This window comes from Durio zibethinus, chromosome 5, assembly GCF_047325235.1.
Source record: "Durio zibethinus cultivar Kanyao isolate XHJ-2024 chromosome 5, ASM4732523v1, whole genome shotgun sequence".
NCBI classification, from domain to species: Eukaryota; Viridiplantae; Streptophyta; class Magnoliopsida; order Malvales; family Malvaceae; genus Durio; species Durio zibethinus.
This window is the reverse complement of record NC_143166.1, coordinates 1,922,754-1,947,866: the sequence shown is the minus strand read 5'-3', so window position 1 is coordinate 1,947,866 and position 25,113 is coordinate 1,922,754. Positions and strand designations below refer to the sequence as shown.

The 25,113-nt window shown below is 31.7% G+C and overlaps 2 pseudogenes; both read right to left on the bottom strand.

Annotated features, from left to right (window-relative positions):
• Nucleotides 1–76: 76 nt before the first annotated feature.
• LOC149518654 (cytochrome P450 CYP749A22 pseudogene) lies at nt 77–978 on the bottom strand (annotated as a pseudogene).
• Nucleotides 979–1,012: 34 nt separating this feature from the next.
• On the bottom strand, nt 1,013–24,457 carry LOC149518653 (cytochrome P450 CYP749A22 pseudogene; annotated as a pseudogene).
• Between the last annotated feature and the right edge of the window lie 656 nt (nt 24,458–25,113).

Genomic DNA, 25,113 nt, shown 5'->3' with positions numbered 1-25,113 from the left:
TTTACAACTGTTTCTCACTTATCATGACTATTTTACCATTTTGGACACTAATAGAAGCAGCTATTGCTTAAAAACTTTACAAATCACTCTGTAAAGAATGAAGCATTACTTGAAGTCCATGTTGTGGCTGAAGCATAAATTGAGGAAATGGCGCATGAATATAGGCTGGGGAGAGAGTAATAGTGTAGCGTTGTAGGATCATTGAGAGAGCAATCTTTGTTTCTGTGGTTGCAAAGCCCATACCCACGCAAGATCGAGGTCCCAATGAGAAGGGACTGAATGCAGCCGTATTGTATTTGGTAGCTTTGGCAATACCTTCAGCGAATCTCTCTGGTTTGAAAAGATTCACATCATCACCCCATAGTTGAGGGTCATGGGGAAGTGCTATGATCGGGATCATAATCTCCATATTAACAGGAATAATGAGCTTTCCCAATTGAACATCTCTTGCAACCTTTCTAGATATGGCAAATACAGGAGGATACAATCTCAGGGTTTCATAGATGATCAAGTTCATCTGTGAGCAAAATAAATTTATAATTTATTAAATGCTGGTAATGCACGCTATTGAAATCGTCAGAGATTGCGGTTTTGCTTACAGTTTTTAGTTTGGAAATGCCTTCAGAATGAGGATTTTTGTCACCGAATACCTCGATCACCTCTCGTCTTGCTTTCTCTTGCCAATCTGAATGGATTGATAAAAGCAGGACTGTCCATGTGAGCAAGGACTTAGTCATTTCTTGTCCAACAAAGTAGAATGTTTTGCACTCATCTACCAAGTCTTCTACGGAGAGCCTGTTTTTGTCATCCGAATCATGAAAAGCATTTACAAGTAATCCTAGAAAATCATTGCCGAAACTGTCAGCTTCTCCAGTCACTATTTTCTCTTCCCTTTTCTTAATCATTTCCATCACACATTCATGTATTCCTTTAGCAAGCTTTTCTGATTCTATTTCATCAGTAGTTTTCCGAATCTTGCTGCAAAAGCAAACAAAGGTATAAGCCGTATACATGGAGAAAAGGAGAAAAACTTAATCCTTTGTGATCATATTTCAGATTTTGCACTCAAGTGACTTCTAGGTATTTCCTTTCTATTTGGAAATCAGGGGCAAACTCCAGAGTCTAGATTAATCATGTGAAGACCACACCAGACCAAGATATTATTCAATTTTACTTGAAAGTTTGGTGATTTTATCTCACAAAAACATTATGGATTTAATATTTTCATAGATTTAAACAGATCTTTATAAAGCCTCGACGAGAGATTAGAACGTTACAAATTAACTTACTAACTTACCTGATGCCAGGAATCCGAGATTTATAGAGATTTCTGGTAGCAAGTATTGATAATTTAGTCAACATTTGAAAAATCTTCTCCCCTTCCAAGTAACAGCTACCAAAAGCTGTTCTAGATATAACTTCTGAAGTCAGTAACCTGAATTGTTCAAACACTTCGATCTCTTTCCCTTCTTGGCCTTTCCACTTCTCTAGCATTGTCTCAACGGCAGCAATTATTGCTGGATTCATGCTCTGCCAAATACAACCATCCATTCTGTAAGAAACTAATTCATAATTCTTAAATGTCAGTACGAAGTAGACTTTGTTCGAAGTTTTACTTTTAAGCTCTCCCCATGAAAAGCATGATTTGCCAACTTCCTTTGCCTGGCCCATTTTTCACCTTCGGTTGTCAGAAGCCCGTCCCCAAGTAACTTATAGATAAAGCCTTCAGCCTTCTTTTTCGGAAAAGATCCTTCGATATTTTTCAGAACCTTTTTGACTAGTTCTGGTTCTGAAATTACCAGTTGAGCTTGAGTTCCTTCCCAGGTAAGATAATTCTTCCCTAATAAAAGAACAAAAAAAAGGGTTCATTTTTTTTATTTGAAGTTAGAAACATATTGCAAGTGAAAAACATCGGAATCATCTTACCATATATGTTGGTCCAGGAGTAAAACTGAGGCAGCACCCTGGGAAATATATCGTGAGTTAAGGCAGCCATAGGTTTGTTTAATGCTTCTTTTCTGAATTGGACAGATGCTTTGTTGTTTCCATGGATGAATTCATATGGAGGTCCTTTGATTCCCTGTAAACTCAGTGCGTACTGTATGCGTAAAGGTATCCACCAATATTTGTGAAGGAATTTGAAAAGAGTTATGAGAAGAAACAGGCACAAAAAACTTGTGAGAAGGATTAAAAGCTTTGCTGTGGAATTCATTTTCGTCTCTTAACAATGAATTCAGATGTTTTTATGTACTAAACATTAATTTCCATTTTATATAAGCTTTTATGGGCCGAAGACTGATGCTTTAGAAGCCCGCTTTTGACTTCATTTGGATTTTTTTGATAGATTTGTATAATAAAATTTAATCATAAAGGAATCAAAGGAAACAAGAAAATAAAATAAAATTACAACTCAAAATTTTCTTGCATTATTAATTAGTGTCATTTCTAGAATTTTGTCAGTTGATATTATAAATTAGATTATATTTTAGTAAAAATAAAATGAAATTACAACTCAAAATTTTCTTGCATTAGTGTCATTTCTAGAATTTTGTCAGCTGATATTATAAATTAGATTATATTTTAGAGGTTGATACATTCATAATACACGTGTAATTCTTATCTTTATAAATTTATGTCAATAAATAATTTTTTATATAATAATAATAAATACTAATAATTTAATTTTGATATAATATAAATAACATTTTATAACTTTTGATAAATTTTTGGTAACTTCAATACAATTTTAGTAACTTATGATATAATTTTGATAACTATTGATACAATTTTGATAATTTTTAACAAAATTTTAATAAACTTTTGATATCATTTCTAGAATATTGTCAGCTAATTATATAAATTAGATTATATTTTAGAAGTTGATACATGCATACTACACAAGTAATTCCAATCTTTAGAAATTCATGTCAATAAATAATTTTTTATACTAAAATAATAATAATAATAAATACTAATAATTTAATTTTAATTTTGATTAATATAAGTAAAATTTGATAACCTTTGATAAACTTTTGGTAATTTTAATACAATTTTGGTAACTTATGATATAATTTTGGTAACTATTGATACGATATCGGTAACTATTGATACAATTTTTATAATCTTCAACAAAATTTTAGTAACCTGTTAATGTAATTTTAGTAATTTTTTGATAATTTATGATATATTTTTAGTAATTATTTATAAAATATGTATCATCATATATTTAACAATAGATTACAGTAGGAAAGTATGAGTTTAGTTCTAGTACAAGATAATTTTCTTTTTATACAATAACATTATTGTTTAATTCAAATTTATAATTTTTTCATTAAATTTTTTATTAAATAGATTTGTGGTAGGTTTATCTTAACCTCCCAAAATGAAATTTCTAGTTTCGCTTCTGTTAGTAACTGAGGTCAATTCCTGCCAACTTCAAGTATAAAAAATTTATTAATAATAGTTATTATTGATTTACAACTATATTATTAATGATTTACTACTATTAATGATATATAGCTAAATTATCAATGATTTATTACAAGTTAATATTTGGTTTACTACTAATTTATAATTGGTTTACTATTAAATTGTTGATGATTTATTATTAAATTACTGATGATTTGTTATAAAATTTTAATTGATTTACTATTAATTTTGCAATAATTTACTATAAAATTATCAATGATTAATTAATTTACTACTTGTAGACACCTAATTTGGTCCAGGCCCGGATCAATTAGGCCTGGTCCAAATGGGTAAGTCTATATTTTGTTTTCTTCATTTTATTTTTATTTTTATTTTTTGTATTTTACATTTTTATTTTATTTTTATTTTTATTATTATTATTATTTTATATATGTATATATATTTTTTTCTTTTCTTTTATTATTATTTTTTATCTTAGGTATTTATGTATTTATTAATATGTATATATCTTTATTATTATTTTTTTTCTCTTCTTCTTTTTTTTTCCTGTTAATATTTATGTAATTATCTGTTATTTAATTTTAATTTATCTATTAATTTTTTTAATTTATCTAATTTATTTTCGTTTGATTTTTTCTTTTATTTTTTTTATTTATCTGGTTGGAAATTGGATTGGGATTCAATCAAAAGAGTCCATGTTGGATTCAATGATTGAATCCCGATCCAAAGAGGAATTGGGATTGATCAGAAATTCTTCTGATCAATCCCTATAAAAGGGACCCTCTGGAACAGAATAGAAGACAAAAAAACAGTGAGCAAAAAGCTACTGATTTGAGAGAAAAAAAGGCGTATAGAAGAGTTTTTGAAGGCTAAAAGAAGGTTGAGAAGTGTTAGAATAGGTGTGAGAATCGGAAATAATTTTTTTAGAGATTTTTGGCGAAAATTTTTCTGGAAATTTTTGAAAAATTTTTAAATTCCGGTGATTTTTTCGGCAAAGGTTGAATTTTTTGGCAATGATTCCAGCCAACTTTAAAGTTTTCGGTGAGCTGCCTAGTTTTCGATGAAGGATCCCAGAAATCGACCAACTTTCTGACGAACTTTCGATGAAAAAATCCAAATTCCGATGAAAAATTTCAGAATCCGGTGAACATTCAACATGAGTTCTTCGACCATTTAGAGAGAAGCGAGAGGAAAAAGGAAGAAGAGAGAGAGATGGGAGAAGGTTTTTACCGAAAAACAGAGGGAAGAGCCTTATATACCCTTCCAAAACGACGTTGTTTTTGCCTTAAGTAACCCAAATGATCCGCGCGTTTTACCAAGATCCGACCCGACTCGAACGTTGACACGCTTCCTGACCCGCGCGTGTCTTCCCTCCTCCGAGCCGATAGCCAAGCTGAGCCGAGGTCACAAGCCGCTTCTCCGAGCCGTTTCTCTTCTTTGAGCTGAGCCGTACTCCGAGCCGCTCCAGGTTTTTTTTTTTAAATTTATTTTATTTATTTATTTATATTTATTAGATTAGGTTTATTTAATGTTCTTTATCTTTATTTTATTTTTATATTTGTTTTACTTTTCTTTATTTATTTATTTTTTATTTCTCATTTTTATTTTGTTTTATTATTCTATTTTCTTTAAAAAAAATTAAAAAAAATATCTTTGGGGAAAAGTTGAAAGTATCAATTTTCCTTAAAAATAAAATTTCAAAAAAATATTTTTGAGAAAAAGTTGAAAGTATCAATTTTTCTTGAAAAAAAAAGTTTCCAAAAAAATATTTTTGGGAAAAAGTTGAAAGTATCAATTTTCCTTAAAAATAAATTTTTAAAAAAATAAATTTTTGAGGAAAAGTTGAAAGTATCAATTTTCCTCGAAATTAAAGTTTCAAAAGAATATTTTTTTTGGGAAAAGTTGAAAGTATCAATTTTCCTGCACAAAAACAATCATTCTTTCCTTCCTTTTTATTTTGATTTTGATTTTTTTTTAAATAATCCGACGATGGAGCCTCTGGAAGTGAAACAGTAGTTTTCTTGCATACTTCTGAGGTGAGAAAATTTTATCAATTTTTTGCTAAAAGTATTAGAGTCAATTGAGAATAATTTCTAATAGTTAATTACTTGATAAAATTTTAAGGCTTATCGGATAACACAAAATTATGCTGGTACCATCTTTTAATGGGCATTGTGAGGGTGCTATAACCTTCCTCACACGTAACCGAACTTCCGAACTTTGTTCTGGTTAGTAGACCTGAACCTATTCTTTTAGGGGCCCTTAAACTTAGGTGTTCCCTGAAAGGATAAATTCTTTAGGTGACCAATCGTACTTAGATAAAAAAGATTGGTGGCGACTCCTTAAAAGTCAATGTCTAGCGATAGATCCCTGGATCTAGACATTATGATAGCTTGACGACTCCGCTGGGGACTTTGAGAGTCAGGTTAGCAAATAATTTATGTTATCCAAAAGCCTAATAAAATTGAACCTGTTTGTATATATGTGTTATTATTCATTCATGTTTATTTACCTTGTTAATTATGTCATTCATATGCATGTGCATAACATGAGCTCTATACCCGAGCTCCGTCCCTCTAGGAGGGAGTAAAGTACCTATTACTTTCGTGAGGTCTAATGCCTCCGCAGTGGCTAGCGAAATACTCCCACTCAAATTGAATCTTTTTCGCTTGTAGCCTATAATGGGTGAGGATTAGGGTGCCTTACTAGTCTGTGATGGACAAAGATGTAAGGAGCAATTTGAGAACCTTTAGACTTTGACCTTAAACCACATATAGTGAGCCTTAAGAGTGCCTAAACCTAGGATAGAGCCCTTTCTACCCAATGATAGATATACCCTGAAATTAAGAGACAAAAAGGGTGTTTATCTAATCATTTTGATTGTCTGACTTTGTGCATCATTTTCATTATCATATGTAACATTATGCATTAACATCACTTTTATTTCATCCATGAAACTAACTATGTTGTTTGTCTAATTTTATGCATCTGTATTATTTTCATGATCATGTTTTAATACAATTATTTGCATCCATTTCATATTAGATTTCATTCAGAAAAATATACATTTCATTCGTGCATCAACGCATCATACATAAAGCATAGCATAGCATTTTTTAATCATAATTGTGGTGCTAAAGGTTCAAAGATAGCTCCACCAAGCAACTCCACTCACCAATACAACGCAAGAGCTCAAGCCAGGCAAATGGAATAAGAAAATTTCAATCATTTTGAGATATTAGAGAAAGCTCAAGAGAAGTTAGAAGAAGAGTTAAATAAGATATTAGAAGCTTTGAACAAGCTAACCAAGGGAAAGGTAATAGAGGAGAATGCTAGCCAATAGGAAGAGGATGGCCCATTGTGCCCTCCTGGTTTCGAGCCATATCAAGCCTAATCTGTATAAGGTTTACCACCACAGCGGTTCACCTATCTTGTAGGGTACATATATCCCAAAATACCATCAGCTTCAAATCAAGGAAAATTTTTATCTTTACTGAAAAGGTAGTAGAACCAATATCAATCCCTAATTTGGATGATCTAGAAGAAAAGTTGAGGCCTAAGGAGAAGGGAACTTTAGAAGCCTCAAAAGTTGAATAGAAGATGAACATGTTAGAGAAAACGCTGCGAGCAGTGGAGGGAGTTAGTTTTTATAGCTCAGTTGATGCTGTTGGGCCCTGTTTAGTTCTTGATGTGGTTATTCTTTCAAAATTCAAGGTGCTAAAGTTCAAAAAATACGATGGTACAAAGTGTCCAAAAATTCACATTACTATGTATTGTCGAAAAATGACTAGCCATGCCAATAATGAAAAGCTCTTGATGCATGCATTCTAAGATAGCCTCACTGGCTCTACTGCTAGGTGATATGTCCAGTTAGACAGGAATCGTATTGGTTCTGAGAGTGATATGGCTTATACTTTCATTAGTCGATACCAGCATATAACAGACTTGGCCCTTGATCATCTTTCTTTACAGAATATGAATAAGAAACCAATTGAATCATTCAAAGAATATGCCCAATGGTGAAAGGATATTACTTCTCAAGTGCAACCTCCTTTGATTGAAAAGGAGACCACCTTATTGTTTGTCAATACTTTGAAGTCCTTCTATTATGAAGAGATGATAGGGAATGCCATAAACAATTTCGTTGACATGGTGATCTCAGGCGAAATCATTGAGAATGGCAAGCTAAAAGAAGAAGAAATCAAGAAGACACCCAAGAAGAAAGAGACTAAAGCTCAAGCTGTAGGCTTTGACAGATAGTTTAGAGGATATCAACCCTATCTACTCTCAGATTACTCTCCATACTATCTTACTGTGAACAATGCTTCATCTTATCCATACCAACTAGCCCCCATAACCACCTTATTCATCCACATACCGATCAATTTTTAGCCTTAAGATCTTACATATAGCCTTAACATTCAAGCTCCTGCAAGAACCCAAATTCGCCCTATTAACCCAGCAAGTGGTTCACGAGAACAACAGATTACTCGAAAAAAACTTGTATTTGATCCAATCCCTATGACTTATACAGAGTTATATCGAGAACTCTATAATAGCCATTTGATTGCCTCTAGTCATGTGGAGCCACTTAAACCACCCTATCCAAAGTGGTATGATCCTACAGCCCGCTGCGACTACCACTTTGGAATTATTGGTCATTCTACTAAAAATTGCACTGCTTTAAAGCATAAGGTGCAACGGTTGATCAATGATGGAATGGTAAGTTTTGATCAAAGAAAAGCAACAACACCTAATGTTAACGTTCTGAGTGAAAGTCAAGAACAGAAAAGATCCGAAGAGTTACAATAAATTGAAGGCAAGATGTCAATAGAGATTCTTCACCTGATCATATAGAGGGATAATTTTTAAGAATGGAGATAAGGCTGGTTGAAAGTTTTTTTGTCATTTTAAGATTTCTTTTCGAGTAATGTTAGATTTCTTTTTTGCAATATGACTTCACTTATTATCATCTTAATAAAGGTAAATTAATGCATTTCGTTACATTTTTCTCTTTCACTTGACCAGTACTCCATGCTCTGTTACCTTTCATAACTTTATACTTTCATTCTTAAATTTCAGATGATGAATATTTAGACAATGATAACAATAATTCTGAGATTTAATTTCGAGAACTCATCCACATTAATATGAAGAGATGATTTGAGCAAAAAAAAAAAAAGGTAAGCCATTACGCAAGGTGAAAGAGATATGTCTTGAAAATATGTAATATTTTATACAGGATCATGAGCTTTGTTCAATAGATGATGTTCAAGAAAAGTATTCACAATTGAGATGAAAAATGGCCATCTTTCTTTTACCATTCGAAAAACCATTTATTGCTACCCCTTTGAGCCTATTATGATTTCTTTTTCTGAAGAACCCCAACCAAGGATCACCCTCTACACTAGAGGGTAATTTTTGAAAAAAAAAAAACAAAAACCCACAAAAGGAGTGAACCTTTGTTTGGGGCAAAAAAACAAGTTTGTGTGAGAAAACAAAAAAAAATAAAAAACCACATAAATGCCACGCATGATTTAGGGCAAAATAATGAGAATCCTTTGTGTGAGAAAAAAAAGTAGTGAAATGATGTGAGGCAAAATGCCAAGTTATATCAAATGATCCTTGGTTTTAAACCTTTTTAATACATGTTTTGAGCCTATTATATCCATTTCTTTTATAACCCCTCACCTTGGCCTACATTACAATATTGAAAAGTCCATTTGGATCAAGTGTGAATACTCAACTTGAATGATCACATGTTAAGCGAAGGTATGCTTATGATGAAGCAATAGAATCATGCTACATTGCTTTAAAGTTGGATGTATGGAAGATATCAACAATGGATGAAAAATGAGAAAAAAAATGATGATGAAAAAAAAAAAGAATGAATGAAAAAATGAGAAAAAAAAGGATATTCAAATTGAAAACCTGAAAGGATGATTTTGGTAGAAAAAGATCCAGGACATCCGAAGATCCCTCAAAGACTGGGGTAAAGTTCGCCAAGTTTAAAATGACTCTAACAATAAATGGAATGAGTTTTTGAAAAAAAAAATCCTAGATTAATGTTGAGAATTGTCTAAATCTTCATCATTTGGACATACCATCCATCCCAATGACATGTATCCAATTTATTTCCTTTCCCATTTGTTTTGTACCAAAATAGATCTTCATTGATTATCTTTACCATAATTCACCTTGTGTTCTCTTATTGTTACACCCCTAGAATGAATTGAGAAAATGTTTGATTGCATTGTATTTATCAAGATTTGAAATGATAATGAATGAATGAATATGTGTTTAAAAGAATCTTACATTCATTTGAAAAGAAATCTAAGATGATGGTGGTAACAAAATGAAGAAATGGTAGAAACCTAAAAGAGATGATTTGAAAAGATATATGATGTGATTAAATGGAGAATATAATGGGGCAATTCTTGAAAAGTGGTATAACCAAGTGATGAGTACAAGGATGAATTGGTCGATATGACTTGCAAGTTATGACTGAATGATGAGAACAATCAGTGGACAAAGTTTGTTTTGGAATGGTTAATGCTGAGACACCTATGAGTAATGACCCAGTGATGGTGGATGAAACTTGTTTTGAAATTTGTTAGTGCTGAGAAATTCATTGAATGATAGTCAAGTGATGATCGATTGATGAAGCTTATTCCAAAGTATTGAGAAACTGAACAAGGAATAATGTGAGTGGAAAAGATAATTGAGAGTTACACTGGTTCGATCTTAGAAGAGCAGTGTAATTGGATCTTTAAAGAATCAAAAGGCTTGTTGCTCAAGAAAAAAGCTTGAGAAACTTGAGTACCTTACATTGAATAGGAATTAATTGGCCAAACATTTGCATAGCATGCATTGAAATTCATATGCATTGCATAGCATACACTACTTTTAGGAAAGTATAGTGTATAAATTCAAGAAGCAGAGGTGTTTCAAGATCCCACATAGAGAAGATATATGTGAAGACATTTTCAAAATTGAGAAAAAAAAAACTTGTTAGGTAAGTTCCTAATCCTTGAAATAGGATGTCTTTCGGTATCAGGGTTGATTTATAAGACCTTTGGGCATAATCTCTTGAAATTTCTTCAAACACAACTTTCAACTCCTTTAGACATGATTGTCAAGGAGTAATTTACTTTCCAAAGTTGTGGTGCCTCTGTTTAGAAGAGCAATTTACTTTTTCCAAAGTCATGGTGCCTCTGTTTAGAGGAGCAATTTACTTTTTCAAAGTCGTGGTGCCTTTGTTTAGAGGAACAATTTACTTTTCAAAGTCGTGGTGCCTTTGTTTAGAGGAGCAATTTACTTTTTCCAAAAGTCATGGTGCTTCTATTTAAAGGAGCAATTTACTTTCTAAAAGTCGTGGTGCTTATATTTAGAGGAGTAATTTACTTTTCAAAAGTCGTGGTACCTCTGTTTAGAGGAGCAATTTACTTTTTAAAAGTCGTGGTGCCTCTGTTTAAAGGAGCAATTTACTTTTCAAAAGTCGTGGTGCCTCTGTTTAGAGGAGTAATTTACTTTCTCAAAGTCGTGGTGCCTCTGTTTAAAGGAGCAATTTACTTTTCAAAGTCGTGGTGCCTCTGTTTAGAGGAGCAATTTATTTTTTTCAAACTTGTTGAGCCTCTGATTAGAGGAGCCATTTATGTTTCTCAAAGTCATTGAGCCTCTGCCTAGAGGAGCTTTGATCAAAAACAAAAATAAAAAATAAAAAAACAAAAAGTGAAAGGTCGAGTTGAGTCTTGATTGGGTGTCTACGTCTTTGCGCAATTTTTGTTTCACAAAAAATGTACAAAGAGGGACAGTTGTAGACACCCAATTTGGTCCATGCCCGAATCAATTAGGCCTGGTCCAAATGGGTAAGTCTATATTTTTTTTTCTTCATTTCATTTTTATTTTTATTTTTTTTATTTTACATTTTTATTTTATTTTTATTTTTATTATTATTATTTTATATATGTATATATATTTTTTCTTTTCTTTTATTATTATTTTTTATCTTAGGTATTTATGTATTTATTAATATGTATATATCTTTATTATTTTTTTTCTCTTCTTCTTTTTTTTTTCTTGTTAATATTTATGTGATTATCTGTTATTTAATTTTAATTTATCTGTTAATTTTTTGATTTATCTGATTTATTTTCGTTTGATTTTTTCTTTTATTTTTTTTTATTTATCTGGCTGGAAATTAGATTGGGATTCAATCAGAAGAGTCCATGTTGAATTCAATGATTGAATCCCGATCCAAAGAGGAATTGGGATTGATCAAAAATTCTTCTGATCAATCCCTATAAAAGGGAACCTCTGGAACAGAACAGAAGATAGAAAAATAGTGAGCAAAAAGCTACTGATTTGAGAGAGAAAAGGCGTATAAAAGAGTTTTTGAAGGCTAAAAGAAGGTTGAAAAGTGTTAGAATAGCTGTGGGAATCGAAAATAATTTTTTTAGAGATTTTTGGCGAAAATTTTTTTAAAAATTTTTGGAAAATTTCCAGATTCCGGTGATTTTTCCGACGAAGGTTGAATTTTTCAGCGACGATTCGACCAACTTTGAAGTTCCGACGAGCTGCCCAGTTTTCGACGAAAGATCCCAGAAACCGACCAACTTTTCGATGAACTTTCGATGAAAAAACCCAGATTTCGATGAAAAATTTCAGAATCCGATGAATATTCAATCGGAGTTCTTCGACCGTTTAGAGAGAAACAAGAGGAAAAAGAAAGAAGAGAAAGAGAGGGGAGAAGGTTTCTATCGAAAAATAGAGGGAAGAGCCTTATATATCCTTCCAAAACGACGTCGTTTTTACTTTAAGTGACCCAGAGGATCCGCACATTTTACAGAGATCCGACCCGACCCGAGCGTCGACCCGCTTCCTGACCCACGCGTGTCTTCCCCTTTCCGAGCCGATAGTCGAGCTGAACCGAGGTCCCAAGCTACTTTTTCGAGCCGTTTCTCTTTCTTGAGCCGAGTCGAGCCAAGCCGTACTCCGAGCCGCTCCAGGTTTTTTTTTAAAATTTATTTTATTTATTTATTTATTTTTATTTATTAAATTAGGTTTATTTAATGTTCTTTATCTTTATTTTATTTTTATTTTTGTTTTACTTTTCTTTATTTATTTATTTATTTCTCATTTTTATTTTGTTTTATTATTCTATTTTCTTTAAATAAAAATAAAAAAAATATCTTTGGGGAAAAGTTGGAAGTATTAATTTTCCTTAAAAATAAAATTTCAAAAAAATATTTTTGAGGAAAAGTTGAAAGTATCAATTTTCCTTGAAAAAAAAGTTTCCAAAAAAATATTTTTGGGAAAAAGTTGAAAGTATCAATTTTTCTTAAAAATAAATTTTCAAAAAAATAAATTTTTGAGAAAAAGTTGAAAGTATCAATTTTCCTCGAAATTAAAGTTTCAAAAGAATATTTTTTTTTGGGAAAAGTTGAAAGTATCAATTTTTCTGCACAAAAAAATCATTCTTTCCTTCCTTTTTATTTTGATTTTGATTTTGATTTTTCTTTAAATAATCCGACGATGGAGCTTCTGCAGGTGAAACAGTAGTTTTCTTGCATACTCCTGAGGTGAGAGAATTTTCTCAATTTTTTGCTAAAAGTATTAGAGTCAATTGAGAATAATTTCCAATAGTTAATTACTTGATAAAATTTTAAGGCTTATCGAATAACACAAAATTATACTGGTACCATCTTTTAATGGGCGTTGTAAGGGTGCTATAACCTTCCTCACACGTAACCAAACTCTCGAACTCTATTCTAGTTAGTAGACCTGAACCTATTCTTTTAGGGGCCCTTAAACTTAGGTGTTCCCTGAAAGGACAGATTCTTTAAGTGACCAATCACACTTAGATAAAAAAGATTGGTGGTGACTCCTTAAAAGTCAATGTCTAGCAATAGATCTCTAGATCTAGACGTTATCACTACTAAATTATCATATATTTACCATTAAATTATTAGTGATTTACTATTATGTTATCATTGATTTACTACTTAATTTTTTTTATTATTTACTAAAAAATGTTATTGATTTTATTACTAAATTAACCATGATTCATTATCAAGTTATAACTTATTTTTATTAAATTATTTATAATTTACTATTAAGTTATTTTATTAATTAACTATTAAATTATTGATAATTAACTACTGCTAAATTATATTGATTTACTTTTAAGTTTTCAATGATTAATAACACAATTATTATTAATTTATTACTAAGTTTATTAATTAATTACTATTAAACTGAAATTGATTGACTATTAACTACAGCAAAATGGCATTTTTCTCATAAAAATACCATTGAAATAGCGGCGTCTCTAAGATATAAACGTTGTTAAAATAACGGCGTTTCACATACAAATGCCATTAATATTGAGGCGTTTTTTCGAAAACCCCGCTATTCACAGCGACTCGTGTATAAGCGACACTCTGTGTGGCATTTTTTCGCAAACGTCGCAATGTTATAGTGGTGTTAATAAACGCCACTAAACGGTTAAAAAAATGTTGCTAAAAACTAAACCCTCTGTAGTGATTACATTATCACTAATTTACTATTAAGTTATCATTAATTTATTATTAAGTTATCAATTATTAACTACTAAGTTATCACTTTTTTTATTAACCTATTATTAATTTACTAATATATTGTTGTACGTTTATAACTATGAAATATGAAATTTAAAAATGCATTAACAATATATGAGATAATGTTCTTTTTATATAATAACACTATTATTTTATTCAAATTTGAAATTTTTTCACTAATTTTTTTATTGAATAGATTCATAGTATGTTTACCCTAACTCCAAAATAAAAATTTTTGTTTCATTTTCGCTAGTAATCAGGGTTTAGTCCCTAGCAAGTTTAAAAATAAACAAAATTCTCAATGATTAACAATTAAGTTATCAATTATTTACTACTAAGTTTTCAATTATTTACTACGAAGTTATTAATAATTTGCGATTAAGCTATGAATGATTTATTATTAAATTAGTGATGATTTACTACTAAATTATTGATGATTTATTATAAAGTTATGACGATTTACTATTAATTTATCGATGATTTATTAAAAAGTTATTAATGATTAACTAATTTACTACTAAATTATCACTGATTTATAACTAAGTTATTAATAATTTACTACTACGTTATTAATGATTTACTATTAAATTATCAATGATTTACTATTATATTTTTATGTATTTAGTATTAGGTATCATTAATTTACTACTTAATTTTTAATTATTTATTACAAAATTATCAAGTTATCAATGATTAACAATTAAGTTATCAATTATTTACTATTAAGTTATTAGTTATTTTCTACTAATTTATGAATGATTTGTGATTAAGTTATAAATGATTTACCATTAAATTATTGATAATTTACTACTAAGTTATTAATGATGTTTTATAAAGTTATAATTTACCAATGATTTACTAAAGAATTATCAATGATTAACTAATTTATTACCAAATTATTACTGATTTATAACTAAGTTATTAATAATTTAATACTACGTTATTAATGATTTATTATTAAGTTATCTGTCATAACGTCTAGATCTAGGGATCTATCACTAGACATTGACTTGAAGGAGTTGCCACCAATCTTTTTTTATCTAGGTGCAATTGGCCACCTAAGGAATCTATCATTTTAGGGAATACCTAAGTTTAAGGGTCTCTAAAAGAATAGGTTCAGGTCTGTTGACCAGAACAGGGTTCAAGAGTATGGTTACGTGTGAGGAAGGTTATAGCACCCTCACAACGCTCATCGAAAGATGGTACCAGCTTAATTTTGTGTTATTCAATAAGCCTTAAAATTTTATCAAGTAATTAATTATTGAAAATTATTCTCAATTGACTCTAATACTTTTAGCAGAAAATTAAAAAAATTTCCTCACCTTAAAAGTATGCAAGGAAACTACTGTTTTACTTGCAGATGCTCCACGTCGGATTATTTAACATTAAAGAAAATCCAAGAAAATAAAAAGGAAAAAGAAAAAAAAACATGATTGCTTTAAATATAAATCCTTTCCTCTTAAAAAATTCATCGCTTTTGTTTCAAGGAAAATTGATACTTTCAACTTTTTTTCAAAAATATTTTTTAGAAAGCTTATTTTCAAGGAAAATTGATACTTTCAACTTTTCCTCAAAAAGCTTATTTTCAAGGAAAATTAATACTTTCAACTTTTCCTCAAAATTTTTTTTAGAAAAATTATTTTCAAGGAAAATTGATACTTTTAACTTTTCCTCAAAAATATTTTTTTTGAAAAACTTATTTTCAAGGAAAATTAATACTTTCAACTTTTCCTCAAAAATATTTTTTTTGAAAAATTTTAAAGAAAATAAAATAAAATAAATAAAATATAAATTGAAAATATAAATAAAGAAAAATATAAATAAAATAAAAAGTATTAAACAATTCTAATCTAATCAATAAATAATAATAATAATAAATAAATAAATAAATAAATAATAAATAGATAAATAAATGAAAAGAAAAAAAAAACTTAGGAACAACTCAGCTTAGCGGCTTAGCTTAAGAAAGAAAGGACAGCTCGAAAACACGATTGGGTGTAGATGGCTCGGCTAGGCTCGGCTTCACACTCGGGTCACACGTGGGTTGGTGCTCGGGTCGGGTCGGATCTTGGCAAAATATACGGATCCTGTGGGTTTACTAACCCAAAAACGACGTCGTTTTGGGGAGGGTATATAAGGCTAAAGGTTGATTTTTTTTTCAGAATTTCCTTTTCCTCTCTTTTCTCTCTAAACAGACGAAGAATTCCGATTGAACCTCGCCAGATTCTGGAAATTTTCATCGAAATTTGAGTTTTTCATCGAAAATTCATTGAAAAGCTGATCGATTTTTTAAAATAGTTGCCAGAAACTGGGTAGCTGACCGAAAAATTTAAACTTGGCCAAAAAAGTCACCGAAAAATTCAAACTTCGCTGAAAATTCAATCGAAATCTAAAAATTTTCCAGAAAAAAAATTTGCCAAAATTTTTAAAAAATCCTGAAATTGCCTCTGACCCTTCTGGACGCATTTTTCTTTCTTTTTCACTCTCTCTCAATCAATGTCTGCATTTTTGTGTTTTGGTCCTTTGATTCGTGGATCTATTTATAGGGATTGATCAGAAGAGTTTATGATCAATCTCAACTTCTCATTGGATTGGGATTCAATCCTTAAATCCAATATAGACTCTGATTAAATCCCAAATTCACAATAGGATTCCCAAATTTCCATCCTAATCTCAGCCGAATAAAAAGAAAAAGAAAATCAAATCAAATAAAAAATGTTAATAGATAATTAAAAGAAACTAATTAAATAAATAAAAATATTAATAGATAAATAATAATAATAATAATAGATAAATAATAATAAATACATACATATACTAACAGATAAATAATAATAATAATAATAAATATATATTAATAAATAGTAATAATAAATAAATAAATAATAAAGACATAAGATATAAAAGAAAAAAAGAAAAAAATATAAAATAAAAATAAAAATATAAAATACAAAATAAAATGGGCCTACCCATTTGGACCAGGCCCAATTGATTCGAGCCTGGACCAAATTGGGTGTCTACAGCTACCCCTCTTTGCATATTTTTTGTGTAACAAAAATTATGCAAAGACGTAGACACCCATTCAAGACTCAACTCGACCTCTTTTTTTCATTTTTTTGTGTTAAAAACTTGATCAAAACTCCTCTAAGCAAAGGCTCAACGACTTTGAAAAACATAAACAAAGCTCTTCTAATTAAAAGCTTAACGACTTTGAAAATAAATAAAGCTCCTCTAATCAAAGACTCAACAACTTTGAAAATAAATAGCTCCTCTAATTAGAGGCTCAACAACTTTGAAAATAAATGGCTCCTCTAATCAAAGGCTCAACAACTTTGAAAATAAATAAAGCTCCTCTAATCAGAGGCTCAATGACTTTAAAAATAAATAAAGCTCCTTTAATCAGAGGTTCAACGACTTTGAAAATAAATAGCTCCTCTAATCAGAGGCTCAACAACTTTGGAAATAAATAAAGCTCCTTTAATCAGAGGCTCAACGACTTTGAAAATAAATTGCTCCTCTAATCAAAGGCATCACAACTTAAAAAAAAGGCTCATTGACAATCATGTCCAAAGGAGTTAAAAATCATGTTTGAAGGAATTTCAGGAGATTATGTCCAAAGCTCTTGCAAATCAACCATGATATCGAGAGATATCCTATTTCAAGGATTAAAAACTTACCTGACAAGCTTTTTCTCAATTTTGAAAATGTCTTCACATCTATCTTCTCTATGTGGGATGTTGGAATACCCCTGCTTCTTGAATTTATGCACTATATTTTCTTAAATGTAGTATATGCTATGCAATGCATATGAAATTCAATGCATGCTGTGCAAATGTTGGCTAACTAATTTCTATTCAATTGTGGTACTCAAGTTTCTCAAGCTCTTTCTTGGGCATCGAACACTTTGATTCTTCAAAGACTAAGTTACGCTGCTCTTCTAAGATCGAAGTAGTGTAGCTCTCAATTATCTCTTCCACTCACATTCTTCTTGTAAAAAATCTCTTTCCAAATTCAATGTCCTTATCAGGAACTGAACATCTCGATTCTGCCTTTATCACTCTTGACTTCTTTAAAGTAATGTAAAAATCTTTCATGCCATTATTCATTTGTCAATCATTATTTCGAACTCAACATGTAAGAATGCATTTGCACATTTCTTCGATTATAGAGTATTAAAAAGAAAAGAATAAGAATGGTTGAGAAACTGTCAACATAAGAGGCACACAAAGAGTGAAATAGAATGTCTTTTATTAACAAAATATTGGCAAACTTTGGCCAAGGAAGAATTACAAGGATAAGTATGGAGGACAAAGCCCAAAAATGAACAATCGAATAATCATGATAACATATCTCAAGGTTTTTTTGAAAACCCAACCATTTGATGCATTCAACAACTTAGAGCTCCTCCAAATTTGCTAGTCTCCATGCCAATGGATTTTCAAATTTGATGCTGTATTCTTTTTATCTAAGCTACCTTTTCAGGTTTTCAACATAAATAAACCCCCTATGACTCAAACCGCTATTTTAGGGTTTTCGCCTTGAGTCCTCCTTTTTCATTCACTTTTTTTTTTCATTTTTCCTTTTTCATTTTCTTTTTTCATTTTTTTCAAGCATAGCATTTTTTCACAGCATTATAATTTATCGGATGGGGTAAATCATTTCCATCCATCTCAGTCAGTATCAGTACTCCACTCAAGAAAGCCCGTTTCACCATATACGGCCCTTCGTAATTCGAAGTTTATTTTTCTCTATTATCATGCTAGATTGGGAAGATTCTCTTCAAGACTAACTCTTTTTCTCGAAAGCAACAGGGTCGAATCTTTTTGTCATGAGCCCTTATCATTCTTCTTTGGTATAGCTGACCATGGTATAATACAGTCAATCTCTTTTCTTCTATGAAATTTAATTGTTCATAGCGTTCTCGAATCTATTCAACTTCTTTCAACTCAACTTCTTTTAGAACCCTTAAGGATGGGTTCTTCACTTCTACTGGTAGTAGAGCTTCCATCCCATAAACCAAAGAAAATGGGGTTGCCCCAATAAAGGTACACACTGACGTTCGATATGCATGTAGTGCAAATGGTAACTTCTTATGCCAATCTTTATAAGTCTCAGTCATCTTTTCAAAAATTTTTTTATGTTCTTGTTGGCTGCCTCAACTGCCTCATTCATTTTCGGATAGTATGGTGCCTAGTTATAATGCTTGATCTTATATTGAGCATATATTTCTTGCATCATCTTACTATTCAGATTCTTGACATTATCTGAAATAATTCTTTCTGAAAGTTTATATCTATGAATGATCTCTCTTTTTATGAACTTGTAAATCACAGATCGTGTTGCGTTTGCATATGATGTTGTTTCCACCCATTTTATGAAGTAATCTATCATTACAAAAATAAATCTATGCCCATTAGAAGCTTTTTGGGTGATAGGACCAATGACATCCACGTCCCACATTGAGAATGGCCATGGTGATGCCATAACATGTAAAACAGATGGCAGAGTATGGATCTTATCAGCATATATCTGGCATTTATGGCATTTACAAGCATAGTCAATGCAATCACTCTCCATTGTCAACCAGTAATATCCTACTCTCATTATCTGTCTCGTCATCATATGTCTACTGGTATGTGCCCTACATATTTCATCATGCACCTTTTCAATGATTTTTTTTTTGCTTCGGCCTTATTTACACATCTTAGTAGTACCTGATCATGACTTCTTTTGTACAGAACACCTCCATCCAAGAAAAAACTCATAGCCAATCTTTGGATGACCCTTTTATCATTTTTTATTGCTTGAACTAGGTATTGTTGATCCTTAATATACTGTAAGATATCATAATACCAAGGCTTCTCATTTTCCTCCTCTTTTACATTGGAATAATGAGCTGGCATATCCTTAACATCTAGCTTGATGGGCTGAATGTAAGTATTGTCATTAATTCGAATTATTACAGCCAGAGTAGCCAATGCATTAGCAATCAAATTCTCTTCTCGAGGTAAATGGTCAAACTGGATATCTTCAAATTGTTTTATCAACTCTAAAATATACTTATGATATGGAACGAGTTTTGAATCTCTCATCTCCCATACTCCTTTCAACTGATATATAACTAGAGCTAAGTCTCCAAACACTTTTAATGCTTTCACTCTTTTATCTATAGCAGCTTGTAAGCCTATGACACATGCCTCATATTCAGCAATGTTATTTGTGCAATTAAAATTTAACCTTGCTATTACAGGATAGTATTATTCTTCTGGAGAGATCATAATTGCCCTAATTTCATGTCCCAAGGCATTGACAGCTCCATTAAAATACATTCTCCAACATTTTTCTTCATGCTCCCTTTTTTCTAGTTGGGAAATAACCATTAGATCTTCATTAGAGAATTCTAACCTCATTGGTTCATATTCTTCAGTAGCACGAACTACAAGGAACTCCGCTATAGTGCCCTATTTTATTGCCTTTTAGCTTACATATATAATATCATATGTCGATAGCATTACTTGCCATCTAGCAATTCTTTCAAACAAAGAAGGCTTATCGAAGATGTATTTAATTAGATCTAGTTTTGCTATAAGCCATGTGGTATGATAAAGTATATACTGTCTGAGTTTTTTGGTAGTCCACGCTAATGCATAACACATTTTCTCCAATGAGGAATACTTGGATTCATATTCTGTGAACTTTTTACTCAGATAGTAAATAGCTCTCTTCTTTCAGCTAGACTCATCTTATTGCCCTAGCACACATCCCATTGAATTTTCACATACTGTTAAGTATAGAATTAAAGGTTTTCCTAGAACAGGTGGCACCAACACTAGAGGGTTTGACAAGTATTGCTTAATTTTATCAAAAGTCACTTGACATTTCTCATTCCATTTTTCAGGATTATTTTTACGAAGAAACTTAAATATGGGATCGCATTTATAGGTAAGCTAAAAGATAAACTGAAAAATGTAATTCAATCTTCCTAGAAAACCTCAAACTTTCTTTGGTGTACTAGGAGGTGACAAATTTTGAATGGCCCGTATCTTATTTGGATCGACTTCAATTCCTCTTTCACTGACCACAAAACCTAGTAACTTTCCTGACTTTATCCTAAAGGTGTACTTGGGTGGGTTTAACTTGAGCTGAAACCTTCTCAATCTCTCAAATAACTTTTTGAGGCTGGTGACATGATCTTCATTCTCATAAGATTTTGTAATCATATCGTCTACATACACTTCAATCTTTTTGCATATCATATCATGAAAAAGTGTTATCATGACCCTTTGATATGTTGCTTCAGCATTTTTTAACCTAAAAGGCATGACCTTGTAATAAAAAGTTCCCCACATGGTCACGAAAGTGATCTTTTCCATATCATCTGTAGCCATTTTTATCTAATTATACCCTGAAAAATCATCCATAAAGGAGAAAATTGAATGCCTAGCTGTGTTATCTACCAATGTGTCAATATGAGGCAAAGAAAAGTTATCCTTTGGACTAGTTTTATTCAAATCACGATAGTCTACACATATTCGTACTTTTTTATCTTTCTTAAAAACTGGTACTATATTGGCTACCCACTCTGGATACTTAGTCACTTATAGAAAATCTGTATCAAACTATTTTTTCACCTCTTCTTTGATCTTTAGTAGCATTTCAAGCTTCATTCACCTCAGTTTCTGTTAAATCAACTTACATTCTGGCTTTATAGGTAATCTGTGTTCTATTATCTTCGTGCTCAGCCCTGGCATATCCTGGTAAGACTAAGTAAATACATCCATGAATTTTTGAAGTAGATCTACCAAACGTTATCTATCTCCTGATGAAAATGAAGTGCCAATTCTGACATCTTTCTTATTCTTTTCATCTCCCAGATTTATCAAGTCAACTATCTCCTGATGAGGCTCAATTGGCTTATTTTCTTTTTCAATCAATCTTATTAGGTCTGGAGGCATAACATAATCCTCAGAATTCTCTTCATTGTCAAGTTCATCAGTGTTAATTGAATTCTCAAAACTAACCTCTTGATTGTTATCATAATTATCTTCATGTTCATTTAAAAACCTGAAATTGAATGAAATGGGATATGTTGGCAAGATGTGTTTGGAAAGATGGCAATAATGAAGACACAAGAAAAAATGAATGAAAATGCATCTTTCTTAATTTTTATTAAAATAATAAAAGATAAATGACCCAAACAAGAAAGATCACCCCAATACCTTGGGCAATAGTTATTGGGATGTTACAATTACATTGTATTAGTTTCAAAAGTCACAGGCACTTCAATGGCACTCTAATTGTTTAGCTCATAATCTGGCAAACAAAGACGGACCCACCCCTCTTGATTAAGCCCCACTTCATCTTCAATAGCATTAATGGTTAACTAGGCAAAAGCTTTTTCCATATTTTTTCTTGTATCTGGGTACATAAATCTTTTAGGTCTAAAAGTCTTGTACAGGTGTGGGATAACCATTAGTCTTGCTATTTTTCCTGTTGGCACTGTTGGCCTTCTCTTGATCTCTCATTCTGCTACCTTATAGCCTAGGCCTAATCTTTCACTATTATCTATCACTGTCGGGGGTTCTTTTATTCCCTGCAAGTTCTTACCTAGCCTTAATCTTGGATACCAGCCCTTATTAATAACTTGGCTCATCACTATCCTTAAAAAGGGCTGACTTTTAAGTGTTTCACCTACAAAATTAACTAGCTCAAAAGATTGATAGGAGCATTCTATAGCTTTTTCGGTAACCTATACATACGAAGCATTCAACGGTTGGGTCTCTAACATGTCTTTCTCCTCAACTACCACTACTAATTGACCTCCTACATTAAACTTGATCTTTTCATGCAAGGTAAAAGGTACAGCTCCTACCATGTGGATTCATGACCTTCCTAATAGACAGTTGTAAGATGAAGAGATATCTATCGCTTAGAACTTCACATTAAAAGTGCATGGCCTAATTTGCAAAGGCATCTCGATATCCCCTAAGACTTCTCTTCTAGTCCCATCAAAAGCTTTCACAATCATTTGAATGTCTTTCATATGAGAGTAGTTAATGGGTAACCTTGCCAAAATTGACATAAGCATGACATTGATAGTGGAGCCATTATCAATAAGTACTTTAGCTATGATATAGCTCTTGCACTTGACCGTGATATGCAAAGCCTTGGCATTTTTCCTTCCCTTCAAAGAAATTTTATCATCGCTGAATGAAATGTAATTCGGCATAACTAGATTTTCAGCCAAGTGGTTCACATATTCAACAGATACATTATGTGCCACATATACTTGGTTCAATACTTTTAGCAGGGCATTTTGGTGTGGCTTCGAATTTAATAACAGTGATAGTAATGAGATTCATGCTAGCATTTTGTTCAACTGTTCAACAACTGAATACTCATTATGTTTTACCAGCTTCAGGAATTCACAAGCCTCTTTTTCTGACACCGATTTCGGACGATCTTCCTTAGATTCTACTTTAAGGTTATTTCATCCTTCTACTTCTTTAGCTTTCTCTTTTCTAGCCTTCTCCAATATTTCTGGAGTGTAGCACCTTTCACTTCAGGTAATGCCTCTTACACTAGTCATATTGAAAGTGTCAGCTTTAGAGATATCCCCTTTTTACCCCTGAACTACTGTATCACAGCCATATTTCTAGGGAACAACTTTATCATCCTTATATAGGAAGAGAGTCAGAACTTTAAAAGTTATCGGCCTGGGAATGAGTTTATCTATGATTGACTTTGGCTTGTTCCCATAATGAATTGTCACCGGCTTTAGAAATAGTTTTGTAGGCTTATCAATCATGGACACTTCAACACCTTTTAAGTCTTTTTTTTTCATAGACCTCCATCTGGTATGAATCCAAGAGCTTTTGCACCTCTCAGTGAAACTGCTCACAAGTGTTGATAGAGTGGCCCATTGCCCCACTATGATATTTATAACTAGTGTCGACTATATATACTCTATGATAACTGTGTGGACTCACTAGTTGTGTCATGTCAGCTTTTCATAAAATATCAAATAGCTAACTAAGAGGTGTCTTAATATCTGCCACTTCTTTCTTCAAATGGCACTTCTGTTCTTCACTTAAAGCATTGACATTATGATTAGACAAGAAATTGCCACTAACATTTAGTGCAGTCACCCTTTCTGTATCAAAGCTAATCATTCTATCCTTGATCAACTGTTGCACGTTATATTTCAAGACGGTGTAATTTTTGATGGAGTGATCGGTAATCCCATAGTGATAGTCATAATGAGCTGTGAGATCATACCACTTAGGATAAGGTGGCTTGAGAGGCTCTAATTTACTAAGAGCAATTAGATGACTATTATAAAGCTCATGATATAATTCTATATAAGTCATTGGGATTGGGTCAAGTATAAGTTTTTCACGAGTAATTCGTTGCTTCCGTGAACCACCCATTGGGTTAGCTAGATAAGTTTGAGGTCTTGGGGTAGGCTAAGTGTTAGGACTATATGTGGTATTCTGAGGCCTAAGAGGAGGTTAATATGTTTGGGGATAAGGTGACTGTACAAATTATTGGTATGGGTAAGGGAAAGTATTATTTATAGTAGGGTAATATGGAAGGTATCCTTATAGTGAGTAGGGTTGATAACTCACAAATTGCTATCTATCAAAGCTCACAGCCTGAGCTTTAGTTTCTTTCTTCTTTGGGACTCTTTTGCTAGATGCTTCACTTTTTTCCAACTTGCCATTCTTGATGGCACTCTCGATAATTTCTTTCAAAATTACCATATTAGCAAAATTTTTGGTTGCATTCCCTATCATCTTTTCATAATATAGAGGTTTCAAAGTGTTAACAAATAGCACTGTAATCTTTTTCTCAGTCAGAGGAGGTTGTACCTGAGAAGCTACATCTTTCCATCTTTGGGCGTATTCTTTAAAAGACTCATTTACCTTTTTTTTTAGGTTCTATAAAGACAAACGATCAGGAGCTAAATCTATAATATGTTGATATTGACTGATGAAATCATGAGTCATATTGCTCTAAGAGCGAATGCGGGTTCTGTCCAGCTGAATATATCACCTAGCAGTAGAGCTTGTAAGGCTATCTTGAA